Source organism: Eptesicus fuscus, chromosome 5 (genome assembly GCF_027574615.1).
Source record: "Eptesicus fuscus isolate TK198812 chromosome 5, DD_ASM_mEF_20220401, whole genome shotgun sequence".
NCBI classification, from domain to species: domain Eukaryota; kingdom Metazoa; phylum Chordata; class Mammalia; order Chiroptera; family Vespertilionidae; genus Eptesicus; species Eptesicus fuscus.
In genome coordinates, this window is record NC_072477.1 from 10,800,164 (window position 1) to 10,825,886 (window position 25,723).

Sequence of the window (25,723 nt, forward strand, 5' to 3'; positions counted from 1 at the left end):
CCTGGGGCTGCAGATATGCACAGCCGTCTTCCCTGAGTCCAGCTGCAGCCAACGCTTTTCTTTCCCATCTCACACCAGGGTTTGACAGTGAGCTCCGGCTCACCCGCACAGACGGAGTCCGGTTTTGAAAGGGGCAGACAGGCGGGTGTTTCGGTTTTCGCGGGGATTCACGGCTCTCTGAGCAGCCTGCCTGCCGTACGTGCGGGCACAGACCCGGCCCCCGGCCGGCGCGCGCTAGGACCCAGCGGGGCTCCGGGCCGGGTAGGAGCAGCCGCCGACCCCGGGCGGGCGCCGGGGCTGGAGCCGGGGTTCCGGCCGCGTTGGGCTGCAGCTCCGCCGGGAGACGGCACGACCCGGCGGCGGGCCACCCGCGAGTCCATCCGCCGCAGCCCCCCAATGTAGCCGCGAGAAGCCGCGGGGGGGCCGGCGATCGAAGGTAACGACAATGGGGCTCATTTCCTGCCGCCTGCTCTTCTGCTCGGGTTCAGCATTGTCACGAGCAGCCCTCGCTGCTCAGGCTGCTGCATTTGGGGGCACCCTTTGATTTTTTTAAGGTGTCCGCCCCATATTTCCACCTGGCTTGGTTGATGGATAGCACGCAGCCCATGGGGGAGCGATCCAGGGATGGCAAGTTGCATATTTTCATTAGTTTTGTCTCAAAAGTAAGTTCATTTAAAAAAAAAAAAGTTTTTCAGGAATTTGTGGCTAGTCGTTTTTTAAAGAATTTTTTTTTTTTAAAAAAAAGCAAATGGATCATTTTTAAAATTCAAATAATTGGTGTAATTCTGTTAATTACTTCCTCGGGCTTTACTTTTGTGGGCTCCCCGGGCGCTACTTTTATTTTCAAGGAACCGCCGTGGTGAATGTGGAGTTGGGCTCGGGCAGTTTCCAGCATTGCTGTCGCAACTGTGTTGCCATCAATTATACACAGCGTCTCCAATCTGGGGGCAGTCCCAGCCTCTTCTCCGAGGCTGTAACTGGTTATGCTGCGGTGACACCTCCGGATGGAGAGTTTCCTTGGAGGGCAGTCAGACTATTTCTCCTTTTGGAGAAATACTGTTTTGAGGAGAAAACCATGATGCCTGGCGGGGGAGGCTGGAGAGACTCTGTCTCAGGCTTTGTTTATACTCCTGGGATGACATTTGGGGAAGGGTACGCACATTCTTCCTGGGCAGCTTTTAATGGTGAGGATTATTCATTGATTTCATGGGTTAGTTTCCCCGGGCTGGGAACGCGGAGCCCCTCTGTCACAGGATGTGCTTAAGGTGACGAGTTCCCCAGCAGTTGGGACACATGATTGCCGGTGTAAAATGTGCCTCCTCTGCAAGGACTGGGCTCCCGGGAGCTCCCGCGTGGGGCTGTGGTAGGCAGGGTGCGACTGGCTCCCGGAGGTAAGAGGGCATCGTTTCCCCGAGCTGAGGAAGAGATCCTGTGTTGTGCCTTTTGTTCCCTGTTTTTCATTGATCGCCAGCTCTGCCTTCCAGAGGGGAGTGCAGCCCGGAGAGTGCAGAGCTGGGGAGCCTGCACCGATGACTAGGGCTCACTTGAACTCTCACACTGATTGGTCGCGGGAGACCGAGACTTGGGAAAACAGCCACCCCCAAACCTCCTTTTACAACCACGCTGGAAATTCAGATGAGCCTCCTTGTGCACAGATTTCTTCCAGGTTGATTGTTAAGTCAGGTGCCGTTTGCTCGAGGTACCTTTAAGTTTAATTTTTTTTTTTGCCTTTATTTCTATGCAGATTAAAGTAGGCCATTTTGGTGGCAAATTTCTTTGCAGATGTCAGCGACTAGCACACATGTAGAGACGTATCACTTTACAGTCCCTTCTAGATCGTGTTTTTCTTCTCAGGAGTTGTAGAATGCTAAGTTATTCAACTTGGGATAATTTTTCCTACGCACTTTTTGATCTGAATAATTAAATAGCACATGGATGCTTAACTGTATCTTCACTTTGGTCCTGTGTCTGTGCACTGGCATGGAGCAGGCACTAAGTTTCAGTCTGCAACAGTGAAACATAAAGGCAATGAAGAGCAAACAGGCAAAATCGGCTTGCACGCTATTATAAGAAATTGTGACATCTGGTTTGAGGAGAATGCATTTCAAGTCCAAGAAAAAAAGGTCATTCTTTACCTTCTAAGAATATGGGTTAGTAAATACCGTGGAATGTTATATCCATAAGAGGAAAAATATAAGGCCTGTGGGGATATCTCCATTTGAGCCTTAAACCACCTCAATTAAAGGAGCAGCGTCCCAGAAGTTGTTAAATGTATAAACACTTTTCTGATTGGCTTAAAAATTTAGACACAGGAAGTGGATGGTATCTAATAACCATGAGTGGAGACATGGTTGTCATGGAAACTGAGAAGAGTACTCTTCCTCCCCCCCCCCCCCCATACATACACATACACTCCCATAACCACCACTTTAAAAAAAAAATCCTGCATGTCATCACAGATGCCTGGAGAACATGTTGGCCTCTGTAAGCTTTCCCACAGCATCTGTTGAAACCTGAGACTGTGCCTGTCAAATCAAGGTCATTTTACAACAACAAGCAAAAATGCAGGCTCCTAGATTTCATAACTACTTTTTTGAAAATATGTGAGGGGGGGAAAAAAACCTTAAAGCAAGGATGAACACACGTGCTTAGTTGGCATTTTGCTGCTTCTGAGTTGTGCATGGAAAGGCCAAGAAGGTATTGGAGCGCTTAATTGTGGCATCAAATGGATTTGTCTGTCTCCTGCTAGAACCAAACTCTTCAGAGCTGTGAAGACTAGTAACATAACCCGTTACCTGTGGAGGAAGAGTCTTGGGGGACAGTGTAATGAAGACCTGCTGTTTGCAAGAGGGTTCGGAGTTGAACTCTCACAATTGAATTCCAAGAAAGGGGGCATTTTGGAACCGGGCTCCAAGGCTGCCTAGTGCAGGGGTAAATGGAGACCATGCCTGGGGCTTTGGGAAGTATGAGGGAGGTGTTCTCAGTAGCTGAGCAGGAAGGGGAAACCGAAATTGAAATAAGAATGGGTTCAAAACTGAAACTATGATTATTTGGTGAACTTAGAAAAGTTTCCGGTTCTTTTGTGAATAGAGAAGAATGCTTTAGTTCTTAGGATAATTGAGGCGCTCCCAAATCAAAGCTGTAAATATTTTCAGTGTCTTGGTTGGTACTGGTTGCAGTGCAGTGAGGGGAGTAAAGAAAAGTTTGGAGACCCCCCCCCCCCCATTTCACTTTGCTAAGTGACAAATACCAAGGAGGCCCTCTCCTGTATGTTGACTTTGGGGATGAGCACTGAACCTTCTAAATATAGAGCCAACGCATTTCCCGTATTTCTCTAATCTTGCCAATGGTAGACTTCCCATGTTAAGTTCTGGATCTTCATTTGTTAATAGCTTCCAATCATGATGATTTAGAGCCTTGTATTGCTTTATCTTAATTGAAAATGGTCAGTTTTAAATCGCATTTCATTAACACTGATTTTTTTTTTTAAAAGCAGCAAATTTGCTTTGTTTTCATCAACTGATTGCATTGGGGGAGGGAGAAGGTAGAGAGAACCCTAACATCGCTGGGGTGATTTAGGTGTATTTCATGATCCCATGTTGTCCTATAGTTAATGGATTTGGTGAAAAAGGTTAAGTTTCATGGCACAACTGTTCTCTTTGAGCAAAGGATTTCCTGTAGGGAGCTTTCTTATCTGTGACTGTGTTCATTGGCAGGAAACTTGTCAGTTGCTTGTTTTTACAAACAGAAGGAAATGAATGGGATTTGTTGGTTTCTAGAATCTGCCTTCATTCTCCATGGTCTGTCAGACAGTTGGCTTAGAACACTTCATTTCTAAAGGGACTTGGAGGAGCACCATTAAGTCCCTTCAAACCTTTGGCATGTCTGTTTACTTATTTTTTTTTTTTTACTTTGGGACCAGAAAAACTGATCATTATGCTGCCATGTACAACGTCTTTTACCAATACAAGTTAACAAGATACTCACGTTCCAACTCATTTTCAGTTGTCAGCCGCACGCATACGCACAGTAGCAGGCATTTTTTGATAGCGATGCCCAATTTCTAGTAATTAGTCTAGAATACCAACCACATGCCACTCTTGATTTTGGGTTAACCTGGAGAGGTAAAGGGAGAGAGGCAGCTTCATTCTCTTTGAGTGTAAGGGGGAAAAAATGTGTAAAGACTGCCTGTCAGGTATATGCCTTTTCTTTTCTCTTTTCTTTTCATTGATTTAATAGATTTTTTTATTTATAATGTTTTTTCTTTATTGATTAAGGTATTACATATGTGTCCGTATTGCCCCATTGCCCCCCCCCACCCCCCACTCATGCTCTCACCCCCCTGTTGTCTGTGTCCATTGATTAGGCTTATATGAATGCTTACAAGTCCTTTGGTTGATCTCTGATGACAAAAACTTGATGTTGGGGGAGGGTTGGAAATTGGTAGTCGGGGTGGGGTTTTGTGTCCAAGTAAGGAAACAAATCTTAACTTTGAAAAGATTTATTGTGTCACAGTCTGGCTTATTTTTGGATATTGTAAATATACATATATTTGTTTTAATTCATATATGTTTCAAATTCGAGAAGAAGTAGGGTGAGCTTCTTTAAAGGAAAAAAGGACGTAACCTCCATCTGAAGGGGCAGCCTGGGGAGGGGGTTAGGAGCACCTGAGAGAGAGAACCATTTGTAGTAGTTGCAATGGTGTTTACGCCCTTTTGAAGGCATCACTTTTTATTTATATTTAGCACCAAATGAAATCTGATGTGAGACTCTAATATATGAGTGGAATGAAAACAGTTACTTTGAGGGAACCAAGAGCCTGCTCTCACCCCCTCTGCCTGGGACATACCCTGGGACCCTAGCACTGCTCTGGACACAAGTTGAGAAGCTTTTAAAGTGCCCAAAATACCCTCTAAAGAAGGCCGGAGGGGATGGCTTGCAGAGTCCTGGAACATCTTAGCTGCAGAGAGAAGTTTTGTCTTGACAATTTAAGAGGGTGCTTGTGCTCAGAGTCAGCAGGAAAAAGGTCTGCAATACAATGTGTTAAAAGTAAGCCAGCAGGTAGATAGTGAAAGATTGGATCAGCCTTAAGCATGAAAAAAAGCCCTGGTCTAGTCTATAAGGAGGGAAGGACAAAGAAAGAATGTCTTATGGGGTTACGTACAAACCAGGGCCCCCTTTCCTTACAAGTCGCAGAAACATAGCACGGAGGTGTTTGAAATCCGTTGGTTATGATTGTACTCAAATGCACGGATCTATTCTCTTACCACCTCAGGATATGTTATATCCCTGTTATCCTATCTGTCAGTGAAAATTATTTCATATTAAGTGTCATTCATGAAAGTTTGCCAAGCCATAATAATCTGCCTGGCACTCACTGGTGTTTTGAGTGTTGAGTAAAATGATAACATACAGTTGATATTTGCATATCGTCAAATACTAGAGGCCCAGTGCATGGACTTGTGCACCGGTGGGGTCCCTCGGCCTGGCCTGTGGGGATCGGGCCGAAACCAGCTCTCTGACATCCCCTGAGGGGTCCCGGGTTGCGAGAGGGTGGTTCTCGGATGACGCACCCTGGAATTGGGCTCCCTCCTCTCTGGGTCCAGGGTGCGGGTGAAGCAGATTTGGGGCCGACAGTGCCCCACCAGCAATCTAACCCATGGCTGATTCCACAAGGAATTGTGCTCCGTCCTCTACTGGTTGGAGCATCTGCCCCCTGGTTGTCATTGCGCACCATAGCTACCAGGCAAATGGTCAGATGGTCACTTAGGCTTTTATATATACAGATTATATATACAGATATTCAAATTATCTCCTCTATTATGAGATTGACTAAAACGGCAGTATTGGGATTGGGCTTGGTTCTCCTATTTTACATCCCAGAAACTACAAGTATTAAGATTTCTAGGGGTGGCAGACAGAGGAATCCCCTCTAGTTCCACTTTTGATTTTTTAAAAAAATATTTTTATTGATTTCAGAGGGGGAAAGGAGAGGGAGAGAGAGATAGAAACATCAGTGATGAGAGAGAATCATTAATCGACTGCTTCCTACATGCCCCACACTAGGAATCCAGCCCACAACTCAGGCATGTGCCTAGACCGGGAATTGAACCGTGACCTCCTGGTTCATGGGTGGGATGCTCAACCACTGAGCCATGTATCGTTACGGAGGTGAGGAGAAGTCCGCAGAGATGGCAGGCAAACTGGAGTGGCATTGTGCTTCTCGTGCCAACCTCCCTGCGTTGTTTCCTGGAATCTGTGCAGTTGGGGCACTTGTAGAAGGAGAAAATACAGACCCCTCGCTCCATTCTCCTGTTATTCCCACTGCATTTGCCTTGTTTCTGTTACCTGCGTGGGGTTAGAGATGGCGATTAAAATAAGCAATGTTCACAGGTCTTCCCACAACTCGTGCTGGAACTTTTTCTTTTTGAAAGAAAATCTTGCCTCTGCAAAGATGAACTAGTACAAGCACAAAATAGTTGCTTGTGGTAGTGGATGAAAATGATTGTGATTAACTTTTATTTGTTGAATTGTGTTGAATAAGGTTTTCCTGTTTAGGCTGTTGGAAGCTATCTTATTCCTCCTCCCACCTGAAATAGAAAACCAACAGAACTGTCCCAAGGTATATTCATGATAATAGACCCGTGGTTCTTCTTGAGTGAGCGTTTTAACTCTGATGTTCTTGGGGACTTTTGTTTTGGAACTCATGCATTCCAGTTACCGGGACATTGCTGAAGCTGCCGATTATTGCAGGATTCCAGATGTTTTACGGAGTTATTTTCTGGTACCTTCGCAGATGTTATTTTCTTAAGATTCCTATAGTAGCAAGTCCTACTTGGAGAAGGGATTTTAGTATATTATACAAGGTTAGATGTTAGATAACCTCAGATACTTCTCCTAACTCTGAAATTTTCTGATTAGGTGAACTTAAAGGTTTTTTTGGCAGCCTTTAAAATGAAAACAATGACCCTTTAATGACTAGTGAATACATGCCCAAATTAGGACAGTCATAGTAGGACTAGATTTAGCATTTAGAATGGTCTCTTGAAACAGATATAAATCACTCTGGGTAAGTTTGGCAATGTTGGGTGATCTAGAAAAGTCACATCACACTGGTAAGGGGCTTTCCTATGTCTGGTGCTGCTTCTACATTATTTTAATTTATTCTCATAATAACCTAGTATTAATAATATACCACCACTACTAAGTAATGATAATATACGTTAGTATACCATTTTACAGATGAAAAACGGAGGCAACTATGTTCTCAGAGCCCCACTCTTTGGTACCAAGTAGTTCTCACCCTGACTCCAAATTCCAGGCATTATCCACCCCACTGACTCTCATAGCCGTTCCTCTGTTTCTGTACCAGGGTCCATGACTCCCCCTTCCAAGCTAAAAATGAAGTCTCCTGCTGGGAAGAATGGCAGTGTTGGGCGGGGAAAATTTGTTGTGATTCTGGCAAGAAATAGGATTATGCTTCTTGTCATCGTGTGTTCTCGTCTGACCATTAGTGATGGGAGGGACTTTTTAGTTCCCTCATTAGTGATTATCTCCCTTAAATCGTCTTCATCTTCTGCATTTCCCTTCCTCTGCCTCTGAGCACATTCACCTGTTTGGTCAATGAAAGGCCCTTACCACACAGGGATCTGACTTTCCTGAATTACCCAGATATTGCTCCAAGTTTTTCTGTTGGTGGCATCCATAGAAACGGATTTCCTAGACCACATTCAGTTTTATACTTCGTATGACCTGCCCAACAAACTCAGGGATGTAAATACAATGACGTCTCTTTTATTTCTTTCTGGAAAAAAATAACAAATGGGCTTAGGTTGTCAGATTAGCAGGATACCCAGTATCCCCTTTTTGGGTCTCCCTTACCCCTAAATCAGGGGTGGGGAATGTCCAGCTCACGGGCCTTATATCATTTGGTCTGGCCCTGCCAAGGCACAAGGGATGAGTTAATCAAATGTTTGACCAAATAAAACAGGCTAATTTTTAAGCTGATAATTTTGTATGGCCTGTGAGTGATATTATAAATATCCAAATGTCCCTTGGCAGAAGAAAGGTTCCCCAAATGGATTTATACAGTCCCAGTGGAGCAGACCAGGTTGACTTCCTCATCTAAGCAGGGAGCTCTGCTTTTGTGCTCGAGTGGGGGCCCACTGTGCCTAGAATACGTGGTGTTCAGTTGGAACTGCAGTGGGAACAGGGCAGACATTTTTGGTGAAGCGGGTGCTAGCACTTTCTCAGCCTCTTAAAGACTTCAGGTGAGAATGATCAGAATCTGATGGAACTAATTCATATTTCACATCCATACTGTCACAGATTTCACACGCATGCAATCATTTTAAAGAATTGATCTAGGGACGTGCCAAAGATCTGTCTTCACATTAGGAGAGACAAACCATCCAGCTACTCATTCCGTGAACAGTTATTGAGCACCTGTGGTGTACTAGGAGCTGTGCTCTGTGAACGGGACACAAGGGTGAAGCGATCACTCTGGGACATCCTACTGTCGGTTCCGTAACTCTGATTGGCTTTTTATACTGCAAATATTGCTCTTTTAATAACTTTTTGCACTCGGATGTCGAGTGTGACTCGACACGGTTAGCATCGGTAGCAGCTTGTATGTCGAATTGTATTGAATGTATCAATAATTTGAAATATAAAAAAATCCAAATAAATAAGTTTGTATGAAGAGAAACTCCAGTTTTTTATTCTACTGCCTGCACTTTGTAAAATCTGGGGTATTTAAAAAATTAAATCCCGAGTAGAATAAAGGAATCGAGGAAAAAGCAAGCGAGTACAAAGGGTTAAAAATATTTTTATTTTTATTCTTGACAGTATTACAGATGTCCCCTTTTTCCCCCTAAATATCCCTCTTTTGAAGTTCATGTTCTGAGCTGATGTTGAGGGATGGGAGTCACTCCCTTCCTGAGCTCCTCCCCAGGTGTGTGCCTTTTGTTTTTGTTTACAAGCTGACCCTGTGCGGTCTCCAGGGCAGGTAGTTCACTTGGGAGATGATCTCAGGAAGACACCAGTAGGGGGCACCTGTGGGAGATGAGGAAGAAGGCATCCAATAGTGACTGTGTCTCGCCAGTTACCACTGTGCAGGGGCGCTCAGGGTACTGCAGCCGGCTGAGAGCTTGTGTCCAATAGGCCACATCCCGCTTTCAGTCACGGGTTGATGGCTGCTCTCACGGAGCCTGGATTCCCAGCACTCAAGGGTGGTGGGCAAGTTGGCAGAGTGGGCTTTGGCCGAGAAGGTTCTCAGGGGCTTGTTGATGCCGTGGGTTGCAGTTGAAGGCCGGGCGGGTGTGCATGAAGATAGGAAGGCCTCATAGGCACGTCAGGGCCTCAGCATCTTCTACCATCACTCTCTACTCTTCAGATCCTCCCACAGTCTCAGAACTGTAGACGTGTTAGGAGAAGCATGGTTTGTACTGGTCCTCCAAACTTCAAAATGAAGGAAGATCCTGGGACAGTGGTTTTTCAGTCTGAAAAGTGGGAATAAGAGAAATTGACCTATGTTCAGAGTCAACATTCAGGCAGAAGTTTTCGATCAGGGCATTAATTTTGTTCTGTTTGTTTTCCTTTGTTTCAACCATTGTCCTTGTTTTCCAGGTTGGAAAACTTGGGCACCCACTTGTTCTGCATTCCACCATAACCTAAGACTCAGTAATGTGGAAATCCTGAAGGGATTGTTGCGAAGGCTAATCAGAAAGCCCTTGGCACAGAGCCTGGCACGTAATTACAGCTTATATTGTTTTTAGCTATTTTTGTATGTTGTTGTCATGTCTCTATTTGGGACTTATGGTGGCTCCCTGTTGCTCACCTTACCAAGCCTGTCCTCCTCTGCCTAACGCTCAAGACCTTCCTTAATCTGGCCCTACCCATTAGTGCTCAGGGAATGCCCCCAGAGCTGGTCAGGGTTTACTTGTCTCTGAATCTCTGAACTGGCCTCACTCCTTCCAGCTCCTGCCTTTGTTCATCTCATCCCCTGACCACAGCCTTCGTCTTCCTCCTTTCACGCATTGTGGAGTCACCTGTTTCAGCCACTCTGCAACTCCACAGGGCAGGGAACATGCAATTTGTTCATTTTGTCTCCAGCAGATCTCCCTCCCCAGTAAACACCCATTGGGTATCAGGGAACAGAATCATCACTTTTGATCCCATCCATTTTAAAACGTAGTTTGATCTGATAATCCAAGCAGTTGCTTAAGATAATTGTGTCCCCTTAGGAAAAGGATGCCCATTCCTTCCTTCATGGTGTCCGCTTCTTTGCCTGTGATGGCATGTGTGGGAAGGGGTGGCGAGCACACTTCTTCCTTTTATTCCTTAGGGAGGATGAGCAAACTCAGGCCTCTGTTCTCAGGAGCTAGGTCTCTGGCCCATCGGTACTGCCTGTTCTGTACAGCAGGTTCTTGGATAACACCGTTTTGTTCAAAGTCGTTTTGTTGTAACGTGATAACATTTTTAATGTTGATGAGATGCCCTAGGAACTTAACTCTTGTTTATATCAATTAGCCTATGGTAAACAGGGTTTTGTTATAACATTTTCCCCTTAAAGTCATAGAACCTATTGATGATATTGAAGACTTACTGCACCAGCAGTTGAAGGCTGTGGATCCTATATCACATAGTCTAGTCTAGTGGTTTTCAAAGACCCACAGTAAGATACACATACGTTGTCATGAGATTCTAGTAAGCACATCTATAATAATAAAAGGGCAATATGCTAATTAGACCAGACGTCTTCCAGACATCATTCTGGATGTCCTTCCTGATGAAACCGGCCTGAGGGAAGCCAGCCCGGTCCTGGCAAGAGTAGGCCAGAGGAGGGAAGCAGCCTGGGTCCTGGGTGCCGGAGGGAAGCCAGTGCCGGCAGCTGGGGGAAGGAAGGCCTACTCTTGCATGAATGTTCGTGCATCGGGCCTCTAGTAGGATATATGTAGACATCGACAGGCCACACAAAGTTTTTACTAAGTAACATGTAAAAAAGGAAACAACTTTCACAATATATTATTATTATTGCTACATTGGGAAGCACTTTGATCTCTTCCATTCTATTTTTTTTTTAATCCCCACCCGAGGATATGCTTATTGATTTGAGAGAGAGAGAGAGGGAGAGGTAAAGAGGGAGAGAAATATCAATGTGAGAGAGAAACATCAGTTGGTTGCCTCCCATAAGTGCCCTGACCAGGGATTGAACCCACAATCTAGGTATGTGCCCTGACTGGAATCGAACCTGTGACCTTTCTGTGTATGGCATGATGCTCCAACCAACTGAGACCCCCACTCCACATTTAAGGCCCCACATGTTAGACATTCTCATTGTAAAATAGAAATGTTTATTCAGATTTACCCACGTATTTACTACTTTCTTTCCTTATAATACCTTCCCACATCCCTACTCCTCAGATTACTTTCCTTCTTAGATTTCATTTAGTGAGTATCAATTGAGGGAAAACGATTTCAGTTACTGTTTGGTGGAAATTTTTATTTTTTCTATTTTCTTAAAATATAGTTTTGCTAGGTATAAAAATATTTTTGCTAGGTATGAAATTCTAGTTATTTTCTCTCAGAACATTAAAGATGTCCCATTGTTTTCTGGCTTCTGCTGCTGAGAAACCAGTGTTAAGTCTAATTGTTAGTTGACACTGAAGGTATTCTTTTTTCAAGAGTACTTCATGGCTGCTTTTTGTCTTTGGTATATTGTAAATTGTCTAGATGTGAATTTCTTTTTTATTTTTTAATCCTCACCCAAGGATATGTTTTTATTGATTTTTATAGGAGAGAGGCAGAAGAGAAATAGAGATAGAGAGCTAGAGAACCATTGATGTGAGAAACATCAACCTCCTGTACGCCCCCAACTGGGGATAGAACCAGCAACCTAGGTATGTGCTCTGACTGGGAATCAAACCTATGATCTCACCCTGGCCCCATTTTTCTCAATGGTTAGAGTGTGGGCCGATGGACCAAAGGGTTATGGGTTCGATTCCTGGTCATGGGCATGTACCTTAGTTGTAGGTTTGATATCCCGGCCTAGGTCAGGGTGTGTGTGGGGGAGGCAACCAATCAATGTGTCTCTCTCACATCGATGTGACCTTTTTGTGTACAGGATAATGCTCCCACCAAGCCACCCAGCCAGGGCATGAATTTCTTTATTATTATTATTTTTACCTTGGGATGTGTGTGTGTGTGTGTGTGTGTGTGTGATTTTGTGGATTGCTTTTTTCACTACTTTTGGAAGATTCTCAGAATTTGTTCCTGCTCTGTACGCTTCTCTTTTACTTTTGAATTTCAGATGAGGTATATGTTAGATTTTAGTTCTCTTTTTTATGTTTTAATCTCTTTTTCATGTTTTCTGTCTCTATATCTTTATGTGCTATAGTCTAGATTATTTTTTAGTCGTCTTCATTTCCTGTACCTACTCTGTTTGATCCTGTTTGCAATTTATTTATTGTTAATCCTCACCCGAAGATATTTTTTCCATTGACATTTAGAGAGAGTAGAAGGGAGGAAGGAAGGGAAGATGCAGACAGAGAGAGATAGAGAGAGAGACAGAGAAAGAGAAACATCGATGTTCGAGATTGATTAGTTGCCTCCTGTTCGTACCTTGACTGGGGATTGAACCCCCAACCTGGGTGTGTGCCCTGACTAGAAATTGAAACTGCCACCTTTTGGTGTATAGAACAATGCTCCAACCAGCTGAACCACACCAGCCAGGGCACAATGTTTCATTTTTAATTTATGTTGCTATTGGGCTTAGTAAATGAGAATGACATACGGAACTGAGTTAAATTGATGGAATCATGGTTTGATTTCTTTTCATTGAGTGGTTTTCTTTCTCTGCTACATTGTGTCGTGGATGGGAAAATCCCATAATAGATTACTAACGTCTTAGTAACTAATCTATTATCCACCTGCTCGGGTGCAAACACAGTACATGTGGAAAATTACTTTATATGCCGAGAAAGCCCGTGTTTTGGAAAAATGTTGTGCTGTTTATATACAAAACATTGTTTTGAATCAAGCCATCTAAAATATGCAGATGAATCACAGGGAGTTGTATCTTGGATAGGATCATCAAAATTCCAGAAATGGTCGGGCTACAAAGTACAAGATGTGGCGAGTCTATATTTAGGTATCGACCATGTTTTGTTTGTGCATCTCCTTGGGCTTAGCTCTGGCATTGGTCAGAGGATAGCTCTCCGGCCGAGGCTTTCACTCTAGACCAGCAATTTTCAACCTCTTTCATCTCAGGGCACACATAGACTAATTGCTAAAATTCTGCGGCACACCAAAACATGTTTTTTGCTGATCTGACAAAAATAGGTATAATTTTGATTCATTCACAGGGGACAGCTACTGTTGCATTGGCTGTTGTCCTTTTTTTTTTTTAATCCTCACCTGAGGATATTTTTCCATTGATTTTAAGAGAGAGGGAAAGACAGAGAGAAACATTGATGTGAGAGAAGCACATCTATTGGTTGCCTCCTGCATGAGCCCCAACCAGGGCCCAGGCTGGGGAGGAGCCTGCAACTGAGGTATGTGCCCTTGACCGGAATCGAACCTGGGACCCTTCGGTCAACAGACTGATGCTCTATCCACTGAGCCAGACTGGCTAGGGCTGTCGTTTTTCAATTTGACAATCTAAGGGAAAGAGGTCAGTGCCCCTGACTAAATAGTCAGGGATTGCATGTTTTGGAAATTCTTGTGCACGCCGGTTGAAAATTGCCGCTCCAGATGACGACTCAGGTGGCCAATCTAGCTCCCTAAGAGCCAAGACAGACAAGCTCTCCACTTGTTATGTTGTTTCCTTCATGGAACAGGGCGTAGGATTTCTGACATGTGAGAGCAGAGTACAGCATTTCTAATAAAGTAGATCAAGTTCAGGAGGGACAGTACACGGTGCTCTTTTTGGAAATTATGTTTACTTTCTTCTCAACATGAAGGCGTCTCTCTTATCTTTTTAGAAACATTTCTCGTTTAGAAAACTTTCCAAAAGCTACTCTTTTGGAGGTACCAAGTCTCAGCCAAGGACTTGAATGAGATACAGAGTTCAGGAACTAGCAGGTTGAGTGGAAGAGTTAACTCCCTCCATTGATACAGTGAGCTACTGAATGGTCTCTTCCCCCATTGAGCAAGGGCTCATTCTGCCCTAAATGCCAAATATTCAGTCATTACAAGGGGAAAAGACAAGACTTCCATGTTCTTGATGTGGCCAATGTGATTTTGAAGTTAATTTGTATTTTTTAAGCGAAGTATTCCCTGCATTATTATTGGGGAGACCATATATCCTGATTTGTTTGTGGTAGTTTTGCTTTATGCCCACTGCTCCACTGTTGTTATTCACAGTGAGTGCCTCCTTTCATTTTTCAAGTGTCCTGGTGTGTATGATAAATTGCCATCACCGCACTTACAATGGTAGTCAATGTGTCTATCAATAGTGGGTCAGCTTTGTTCAGACCAACTGTTGCTGAGAAAAGCTGCATACAATGAAAATGAAAATAAAATGTCAGTTTGGAAGCATTGGAGAGGCATCAAGGCAATGAGGAATTGCAGAACCAAGATTTGGGAGGAGGAAAGCCCTAACTGGAGAGCCTGGCTTCTGGATCTTATTCTTGAGATAACTGTCAGTTCTGAAAGTGGTGGCTAAGAAACTTAGCAGAAGTTTCAACAAACCCATGGTATTGGCAGCATGGTCATTGTATTCAGGCCCTGCCAAAGAGCAGAAGCCCTAATAAACAATCGAGACTTCCATTCGGAACCCTAAGTCAAGATGAACCAGAAATAGAAACATTCTCAGAGGGACTGAAGCCAAAAATCAAATATTTTCAGATTAGTGTCCCCAGCTGAAGTGCCTGCCAAAAGCCAAAAGTAAAAAGCCTCTTGGGAGAAAAACACATCTTGTTATCACTAGAGTTTTTCACATACTATATCTGTCACCCAATGAAAATGATGAAAGATGAGAAAAATGTTGACAAATGAGATACACCTTATAAGGATTCAGATGGTGGATTTAATAATATATGGTCTCTAAAATAACTGTGGTAAATATATTAAAAGATAAGATTTAAAAATTTGCCATAGAACTGTAAATTATAAATAAGAACTAGGTTGGAAAAATACAGATGAACTTTTTAGGGTGATGGAAATTCTCTAAGACTGCACAATTGAATTAATATATTGAAACCATTGAGTGTACATTTATAGTAGGTGAATTTTATGAATTTTAATAAAGCTATGAGTTAAATGGAGTTGATGCAATTGAAGATAGAGTTAATGAACTAGAACATAGAACAGAAGAAAATACCCAAAATAAAGCATGGAGAGGCAAAATAATAGAAAATTAATACAGGATTTTGAAAGGCATATAAAATATGGTGGAATGCCTTAATAGACATGTCATTGGAGTTTCAGAAGGAGAGGAGAAAAATGGAACAGAAAAAATAATTGGAAAAAACGGCTGAGAATTTTTCAAAACTAAGAAATGACCAAAGCTATAGAATTAAGAAGTAGGACACCAAGCAGGTCAGTATAAAGAAACCACCCATAAACAGGATAGTAAGTTTTCTGAAAATAAAAACAAAGAGAAAAGCTGAAAAGCAGTCAGACCTGGAGGAGTGGGTACCTTTGGCCTTCAAAGGAGCAACAATAAGATTGACAACTTACTCTTCAACTCAAATAACAGACGTCCGAAAGAGATGGAAATATCTTCAAATTGCTAAAAGAAAACAACTGTTAACTATGAATTCTATCTCTGCCTAAAAGATTCCTCAAAAATGAAGAAAGGCTAAACATTTTTTATTATCAAGAGCAGATTTGTACTAAAGGAAGTATTTTAAGGGCATCATTTGGACAGAAGGAAAAGTATTCCAAATCAAAACTCAGAGATGTAGGAAGGCATGAAGATCAATAAAAATAATAATTATATAGTTAAATAGAAATAAATATTGACTGAGTAAAATAATTATCTTCTATGGAGTTTAAAATACATAGGGAATAAAGTATATGTTCAAACTGGAACTTAAGTCTGGAGAGATTAATGAGGTTAAATTATTCTAAAGTCCTTAAATTGTCTGGGAACTAATAAAAAACTAATTTGTATAGCTATTAATAAGTCATGGATGCATGTTTTAAACTCTGGAAAACAATATATATATATATATATATATATGTATACATATATATATATATACACACACACACACACACACACACACACACACACACACACATAAATATACATACATACATATATACTAGGGACCCGTTGCAGGAATATTTCCTGCAAGACTTCTGGAGGCGGGCTTCCCTCCCGCCCCCCCACCTCTCCCGCTGCGGCAGGCGGGGCGGGGTGGGCCAAACGGGCGGGGCGCCTCCCGCCCGTTCCGCCCACCCAACCCAGCCCACCTCGCCCCGCACTCCCGACCCTCTGCGCCCGCTGACGCGGCTGCCTCTGTGGCCTTGTCCTGCTGCCGCCTCTGATCACCCCGACCCGCCGTGCACGCTGCCTCCGCTTCCTCAGCCCCGCACGCTGCTGCTGCGCGCCCCACCCGCCCACCCACCCCACCACGTGCCACCCGCCCCGCCCCCCACCCGCCCCGCCATGGCCTGCCCGCAGCCACCACCACCTCCAAGGCCACCGCGGCCTCGCACACCGCCCGCCATGCCCTGCCTGCTGCCTCCACTGCGCGCCCCGCCCACCTCCGCTGCCACCGCTGTGGCCGTGTCGCCGCCGCTCACACTGCCCGCCACCGCCTCAGAGGCCACCATGGCCGCGTGCTCCACAGCTGCGCCACCACCCACCCGTGCAGCCGCCATGCTTTCTGCTTTCTTCACTCCTCTCTCCCTCAGCATATGCAAATTAACAGCCATCTTGTTCACTCTGATTGGCTGTGGGCATAGCGAAGGTATGGTCAATTTGCATATTACTGTTTTATTAGATAGGATATACATACACACACACACACACATACATACATTAGAGGCCCGGTGCACAGATTTGTGCACTGGTGGGGTCCCTCGGCATAGCCTGTGGGGATCGGGCTGAAACCGGCAGTCCAATGCTGCCTGCTGCTCCTGCCTGCCGCTGTTTCTCATCCCGGCCTCGCTGAGCCTGCCACCGCCACTGCCGCTCAGTAGGCTCACTGCCACTCCACTGCAGTCTCTGGGCTGCGGCAGCCAGCCGTGAGCCCTATGTCTGGTGCCCATCAGTCAGCTGAGCGGCACTCCCACTGTGGGAATTCACTGACCACCAGGGGGCAGCTCCTGTGTTGAGCGTCTGCCCCCTGGTGGTCAGTGTGAATCATAGCAACCGGTCGACCGGTCGTTCAGTTACTTAGGCTTTTATATATATAGATATATATAGTTCAAGATATATTCTCTATTGATTTAGAGAGAGGAGGGAGGTAGAGATGGAAGGAGGGAGGGAGTCGGGGGGGAGAGGGAGAGAGAGAGAGAGAGAGAGAGAGAGAGAGAGAGAGAGAGATAGATTAAGGAACTAATTTTCAGCCCAGCTGGTGTAGCTCAGTGGTTGAGCATCCATCTATGAACCAGAAGGTCACAGTTTGATTCCCAGTCAGGGCATATGCCCAGGTTGCAGGCTGAATCCCCAGTAGGGGGCATGCAGGAGGCAGCCCATCAAGGATTCTTTCTCATCATTGCTGTTTCTATCCCTTTTCCTCTCTCTGAAATCAATTAAAAAAAAAAACCATTTAAAAACAAACAAACAACTGGAAGTTTATACTTCTTAATCCTCTTCGATTTTCTGCCCATCCCTCTGACAACCATCAGTTTGTTCTCTATATCTGTGTTTTGTTTGTTTCTGTTTTGTTTGTTTGTGATTTACTTTTTAAAAAGAGCATTCTGGCTACTATGTGGAGAATGGAAACAGACCAGTTGAATGGTATGACGGTGTGTGGGAGAGAAGGGGCTTGGCTAGATTGGTAAAGTGGAGTGGTGGGAATAGAAGGATTCAGGATGTATTTTGGAAGTAAAGCTGATATATTGAAAGTGGAGGGTGAGGGGGAAAGGAGCAACGGAGAGTTATTTTAGGATTTCGGAAGGCAGTGTCATTTCCTGAGATTGGAAAGACGTGGGGTGGGGAGGTGGCGATCAGGAGCTGTGTTTGGAGAGCCTGGCTGAAATGCCTGTTGGGATGTCAGGAGGCAGCTGGGTTATTTACATCTAGAGTTGGGGGTGGGTGAAGAGTCATTGGCACGAAGGTGGTGTCTACAGGTGTCAATGGGTAAGATTGTTCAGACAGAGGGGGCCGAGAAGAGAAGAGGGCCCAAGCGAGAGCCCTGAGTACTACAGTATAGAGACGGGACCAAGAGAAGATACGCTGGGAAAAACCATTGAGAAGATTTCATTGACGTTAAAGGAGATGTGGGCATGTGGTGTCACAGAAGCCAGAGGAATCTCATTGACCAGCCAACGATGGCCCACAGTAGACACTCAGTGAGAGTTAGTTTTCCCGTAATGTAAACAGTATCATTCATTGATTGTAGATCTTTTAAGGAATGTCATTTATTTTTTTTGTCCCAGCATAAATTCAATTGCAATGGCATTTTTTTTTTTTTACCTGTTTCATAATGTCTTTCAAGGCTGAAATACGGGGCCCTGAGAGTCATGGGCTGGTCACCCCACCAGCCTGCAGATCAGCCAAGTGAAGATTTCTCTTTTTCTGCCCTAAGTTCACATGATTTAATTTGTCTGAGTAACCTGCTGTCATAGGTTTTCGTAGAGTCCTGACATCTAACAGAGTAATTAATGCTTTAGGCTTTTAGGACCTGTTTCAGATTTTTTATTAATCACCATTGTGATTGCACATATGAATTATGAAGGAGTTATTTTTGGTAGTTGGATTTCCTCCTCAGAAAAATTTCCATATTTGTTCGTTATGAACTGATTGCCCGGAGAAGAATGAAAATGGAGACTGTTCCATGGGTCCTCTGCAGACATTTCAAATTACCCAGAGTGAGGCTTAGCTCATAGTAAACAGAAGTGTGAGCTGTTCCTGGTTGGCAGCTTTCTCTTCCCCTCACTGTCAGTTAGATATGCTCTATCACTGCCCCAAATATGTGGATTTTGTGAACTGTTTGAAGAGGTGCAAGCATCAGAAGGAATTTGTAGGAATTTGTAGGTTGTCTATGATTTCTGCCACCGGAGGAATTCCTCCGAGGACCTTCATGGTTGGTGTGCTGTTGTTTTGGGAGTTTTACAGGAGACAGAGGTATCCAAGTAACTGAGAAGAAATAATTCCTTCTAATTTTTTAAAATATATTTTTTATTGATTTCAGAGAGGGAGAGGGAGAAAGACAGAAACATCAATGATGAGAGAGAATCATTGATCAGCTGCCTCCTGCATGCCCCACACTGACGATTGAGCCCTCAACCCAGGCACGTGCCGATTCCGGGAATCAAACCTTGATCTCCTGGTTCATGGGTTGATGCTCAATCACTGAGCCACACAGGCCAGGCAATTCCTTCTAATTTTATTTAGGGAAATCATCATGGATTTTCAAAATTACATGATTTTATTTGAGATCAGTATAGGAAGAAGGAATGGGATGGCTGGTATCTAGTCCTTAAAATTCAATCTCAAGTATAAAAACTAAAGCACAATGACTGTTTTCTGTGAAACTCTTCCTGTTAAAGGCATCCGCTCACACCAGACATTGGCACGTACTCTGCATAATTGTGACTGTTGTACCTGCAGGTGGGTCCTGCTTGCCACTTCCCTTGGCCTGGGGGAAAATGTGGATTTCCTCTGTATTTATAGGACCTTTCACTCCATGCCTTTTACTTTTTTTTTATTTTAATTTATTGATTGAGGTATTACATACTTGTCCTCATCCCCCATTACCTTCCCAACCCCCTTTTACTTTGACAAGAGACTTGCTGCTTTACTGGGAGCAGGGCTCTTTGTGATGATTAGAGTGATTTTCTGTGATTCTGCCCATACTTGGGGAAGATTTTGGAGACTACAAATAAAAGACAAAGTGGTTATATCAGTGTATGGATGGAGGCAGCCGCTCTGCTAGTATGCAGTGCCTTGCCTGTTGAGTGAAAATACCTGTTATTGCTCTCACTGCCATTTTTTTACTCTTCCTAAGTGGCCAGTTGGGGATGAGGGGTGGGGGAAGGAGCTGGGTTGGGCGGGAAGAAGTCCATTTGCAAAGTCAATAGCGGAAGTGTTCAGGCAGGGCAGCAGACATTGGATCTGCGTTCTGTATAGATAAAGGGAGGATTTGATACCCAGCAGATGGGCCGCCCCGCTAATGCTAGGGGAGCTTGCTGTGGCAGACTATGCACTTCTAATCTGATGGTATTTTCATCTTAATTTACTTGCAACCTGCTTTTTTTTGGTAGGTAACAGCATTTCTGACAAAGGTGATAAATTCGCTAAAGCTTAACATTCAGACTCTTTCCTCATTTGAGTGTTATATAACTATATATATATATATATATATATATATGGGCTCAAAGGTCCCAGTCTTAACAAATTCCCTTCACAGGAGTACCGTTTGAGAGCCCATTCTCTCATTAATTTTATTTGACATTTATGTCAACATTACATTCCTAGCCTAAAAGGAGAAATCACATGTGTACGCAGGGGTGTATTTTAGAGTGGAGTATTTAGTTTGGCAGTGAAAGGCAGCCAGCTAAGTCTGCTAAAGCGGAATTTTCTAAATTAGTTGATAGAAAGTGGTCTTAAAGCACGAAATCCAAATTGTGCTACAAAGTGCTAAATGCTGGCACACATGGCCGTTTTGATATTTGTAACATTTTTTTTTTCCCTCCAGGGCTCCCAGAGTTGACTTAAAATGGTGTCTGGAAAGTTAACTTGGGAGCCATCAGAGGCGAACAAAAGGGATCCAGGATGAGTTGCTGTGGTGTCAGGAGTGGCAGTCACTCACGTGAGACCTGGTGCAAAATCAGCCCTGATCCCTCTCCCGCTTGCACCCACTTCAGAGCCGGGAGTTGATCGGTTACGCACGCACGCAGCGTAGCGTCCGGTTGGTTCTCCGTCCTGCTGAATGAAGAGTTTCGAGAACGCTGCCTTGGTAGTGGGAGGGCAGCTGGGAGCCCCTTCTGAGCATTGTGAACTGCATTACTTCTCTGACAGGTTGATCACGTGGCAAAGGCATTGCTTAGCGCTTCCAAAAGGAGACAGAGCGTGGTCTGGGGTCATTAGTCCTGAGCAGGGAACAACTGTGAGAGAACATGGCCGTCCTCTGAGCTCGGGGTCTGGGTTGAATTTTGAATCGGTGGATGCCACCAGAGAGAACAGGAGCTACCCCTAAGCAGTATCCAAGGGCCGAACGTGGCAGTTTTGGTTCCAGAATGCTGACTGTCACATACTTGGTGGTTTGTGTGTTCTCGAGCTGGGCTTTGTGCTTGGCTATAAGGTGTATTGCAGTCTGGGATTTTTTTTTTTTATTTTTTTTCAGAGAGCTCATGAGCATTAGAGAAGACCGGCCTTTGGCATTCCAGAATTCACCCTTCCCCACCATGGCCTCCCAGCTCTGCCAGGGCGTGACCCCAAACGAACATTCCAGTCCCCTCCATGCTGTCTTCATGGTGACTCTGAAGGGTCAAATGGTTGGTGACCAGCAGGCCTGCGAGCCTGTCTAGATGGCAAGGTCCCTCTAAGGTCCCCACTGGAGGGATTTTAGCTGGGACCCTCTGGAGTCTCCATCTCCTGGGTCCTCTTAGTGGGCTGGCCACTGCATGTCTCTGGGAGTTAGGAGTGTTACCGGGGAAGATGAGGCGGAGGACAGGACGCTTGTAGTTTACGAAGGAGAAACTTTGAGTCTGGGTTGGCCTCAGCATCAGCATCAGCTTCGACAACTTTGCTCTCCGCACCTCAGTTTGGCTTTGAGGATGTTGTGATTTCCTTACTTGCCTCCTCCGTGTAAGCTCTGGCTAGCCTTGTGAGGTGCGTTTGTGCACAGAATAATCTCTGGTGGTGGTGGTGGTGGTGTGGTGGTGGTGGTGGTGGTGTATGTGTGGGAGGGGGTGTTTTATATCAGAGTTCTGGTATATCCTTTCAGCCCCCTTAAAGCCACTAGAGGTAGAACTAAGAAATGCATAGTTTTCTGGCTGTCAGGGCAATTCTGGACTTCAGAGGGAAGAGGTTTTGAGAGCGGGAGAGGCCCTGAAGGTCTGGGCCACCTTTGCACATATGGATAAGCCCAGCGAGGTTCTGAGGGCCAGGTTTCCCGACAGTTGCCCAGCCTTCTTTTCTCCTTTTAGCTCTGCCCCTGGGATGATGGGAGAGGCTTCCCATTGCAACCCCCGTGCGGTGGGTGGAAAGGGGTAGGAATGCCTTTGCTGAGAGCTGATAAGAGTCATGTCCCAGCACCCTAGAATGGAAGGGATCTTCAGGACTGTGGAGTCACACCCGGCCCATAGGCCCAGGATGGCGGAGCTGGGACTGGCATTATCCCCTCAAGGCTTTCTGGGAGTAGAAGGTGATTACAGAGACTTATGGTTCTCTCTCTCTCTCTCTCTCTCTCTCTCTCTCTCTCTCTCTCTCTCTCTCTCTCTCTGTCTCTCTCTCCCTCTCTCTCCCTCATCTCTCCCTGCCAGCCACCAAACATATCCATTCCAGGCCTTATGTACCACATAACCCCAAAGGAGACCTAAAGCCTTACTAGGGGACTAGTCTCTCCTTGTTGAGTGGGACTAGTCTGTCCTTGTTGAGTCCATGCCTCCATTTTAAACTTAGTTACATGAACAACCATTCCCTTAGAAACATCTCATTTTTCTGGAATTTTTGCTGCTGCCTCCATCTGCCCATGGGGTCTTAGTCCATTCAGGCTACTGTTATAATACCACAGACTGGGTGGCTTAGAAACAGCAGAAGATTATTTCTCACCACATGGAGGCGGAAGTCTGAGATCAAGGTGCCAGCATGGTGGGCTGAGGGCCCTCTTCCAGTCCACAGACCTCTCGTTGAATCCTCACCTGGCAGAAAGGGGTCTCCTTCATTAGGGCACTAATCCCGTTCATGAGGGCTCCACCCTTGTGACCTAATCACCTTGCAGAGGTCCCACCTCCTAACACCATCACATTGGGTGTTAGGATTCCAATGTGAGAATTTTGAAGGGGACACAAATACTTGGACTACAGTAAGGGTGACACTTTTCAGCCAGGAAGAGGTGAGGGTCTCCTCTGGAGGGGACTGAATGATTGGGCGAGGGCTGCAGGGAGAGTGGCTCAGATCAACAGCAATTGCGATCAGTAACCACAGAGATACTTCCCTCTGCCTCCTGTCCCCTTAAGAACAACTCTTTGCTACTTAAGACCTTGCTTTATACAGATGCCCCCTCCTCCTGTAGCCTTCACCCCAGCATGGAGAGCGTGTCGGACGGGCCCGTAGTTCTTGCCCCTCAGTACCTGTCCACGTGGCATCTGGCTCATTGCTTGGCCCAGGAATGGTGTGTGGATATACCCATGCCGTGTGAGGGGGAGCTCCCCTGCCCCTTTCTTCTCCAGTGCAATTTAGAAACTGCCAGTGGACTGGCTGGAGGGCCCAGTCGCTTCTTTAACGAAATATTCGGAGAGCAACAAGTGCAGCTGGTTTTCCCTAAAGCAGCTTTATTGGCATTCGGCTTCTTGTAATATACTTTTAATATACTATGGATGCTGTCTCTGAGTAAATCAGCAGGTATGTTTTGAAATTAAATATTTGCGAAGGGCTAGGTTCTCCTGGTGTTCAATTATTGATAACGAATTTCACAGACACTGTCTGAGACTTGATGATATATGATCTTCGAGTGACCTGCCATTTATTAGACTTTATCTGCCCATGAAATCCATTTCCAATTCAGACCATATCTACTGTGGGGATTGCTTGCCAGAAATCTATTCCCAGGTCTCTCCTTATTTCAGTGAAATATCTCTGTCTCAGCACCTTTCCCAAGGTGGCTGATCTAATCGGGGCCCAATCACTTATCGCTTCTCATTTCCTCTGGCAGGTCTGTCAAACTGGGAAGTGTGCAGTCTGGAGCCATAGGGACCCGCCCCCTTCGCCCTTTGCCTGTAGAGCCAATGGTTGGAAGATAGGAACTCCCCAAACCAGAGCTGGACTGGGCTCTAGGGCCAGAAACACGGAAGTGGCCTCCTGCCTTTCCCTATGTCGGGCACCTTTCCTGGAAGAGCAGGGCTCAGTGACCCTGAGCCATTAGAGCTCATTTGCAGGGCATGGAAGGCCACTGGGCCCTTGAGCCCTTTTCGGCTCCCCCTTCCTCTTAGACTTCGAAGCAGACAGGTGTGTGCTTCTGGCTGCTGCCAGGGCCAGCTGGCAGGACCACTCTAACGTGTCATCGCAGAAATAAAATTTGTCACCTCTGTGTTCTCAACCTTCGTTCTTTCATGTTTAACCAGCGCTCCGAATCTTTATAAACACATCCAGGTTTCTATTTTTGTTTCCTAATTAATTCAGAAAAGGAGAAGACACTGCTAATGATAGAAAAGAGAGGAGGGGCACAGGTGGGACTGAGGGTGGCTTTTGTTGTTCAGTTACATGAGGTAATTGAATGAATACGGGTGCCCACACGTTGAGAAATTACCCGGGACCTGCCAATCCCTTGGTGATTCCTGGGCTGTCCTGGAACTGGTCAGAATTTATGTACGTGGCTGCATTGATCAAATGTGAAGGCAAGCTTTTCTTCGTATACTAATGGACAGGGATACCTCATTTTCCCACCCACCAAGGAGAATAAGAATATCCACATACGTTTTTTTCTTTTAAGTTATTTGAAACGTATTCTTTTTAGCACTACTTCTTAAATTAGATTCTCTGAGTACATTAAACCTAATTTAACCTTTGTCTTGATGATTCAAAATCATCTTTATAAATATCTGGAGCTGTGCACTTTCATGATTGCAGAATCTTTAACAGACTCAAGGGTGTAGTGTTTTAATTAAATGAGCATTTCCTCCATCCCATTGTTACCAAGAAGGCTAAAATAATAGGCATGAAATAATGGAAAGAGTTCTAAATTTGGAGTAAAAACTCTGGTTCTCATTTCAGTTTAATCGTTAATTAGCTGTTTGCCCTTCATCAAGTCTCTTAACCTCTCTGAGAATTTATTTCTTTGTCTATAAAACTGGGGAATTGGACTGTAATGTCCCCCAGGTTGTTTAGATGGCTAACATTTTATAATTTTACGAAGGGCCATGCTGCTCTGCAATGCCAGTTGTCCTGAAGGCTTTGGAGGCTAGGATTGTTTGTTTCTTTATGATATGGCCCCAGGGGGTTCAGATTTTCTAGATATTGTGTTGGCTTTGAAGGTTTTCTCTATTCCATGGGTTGCACACTATGATCTCTGGGGCAAATTCGACCCACCACCTGTTTTTGTGAATAAAGTTTTATTGAAACACAGGCCCACTCATTCGTTTGCATAATGTTGCTGGCTGCTTTTGAGCTAAGGTGGCCTAGTGGAGTAGTCAGTCCCTTAGAGAAGGTGCGAGTCAGAATGCCTAAGGTATTCACTATCTGGTCTCTTTATTTATTTTTTTTTCAGATTTAAACCCTCTGCACAGTGTGCTAGGTTTTTTTTTTAAATTTTTTTCTTTATTGATTAAGGTATTACATATACTTTACCCCACCCCCACTCATGCCCTCACCCCCTGGTCTCTGTGTCCATTGGTTAGGCTTATATGCATGCATACAAGTCCTTTGGTTGATCTGGTCTCA

General features: G+C 44.7%; 1 protein-coding gene across 1 annotated transcript in view; it reads left to right on the forward strand.

The window, feature by feature from the left end:
- Positions 1-285: 285 nt before the first annotated feature.
- Positions 286-25,723, forward strand: part of FOXN3 (forkhead box N3) — a 361,268-nt gene continuing 335,830 nt past the window's right edge. Inside the window, exon 1 of the mRNA XM_028155882.2 lies at positions 286-436. The gene's annotated coding sequence lies outside the window, so the exon portion shown is untranslated. The remainder of the gene's footprint in view (positions 437-25,723) is intronic.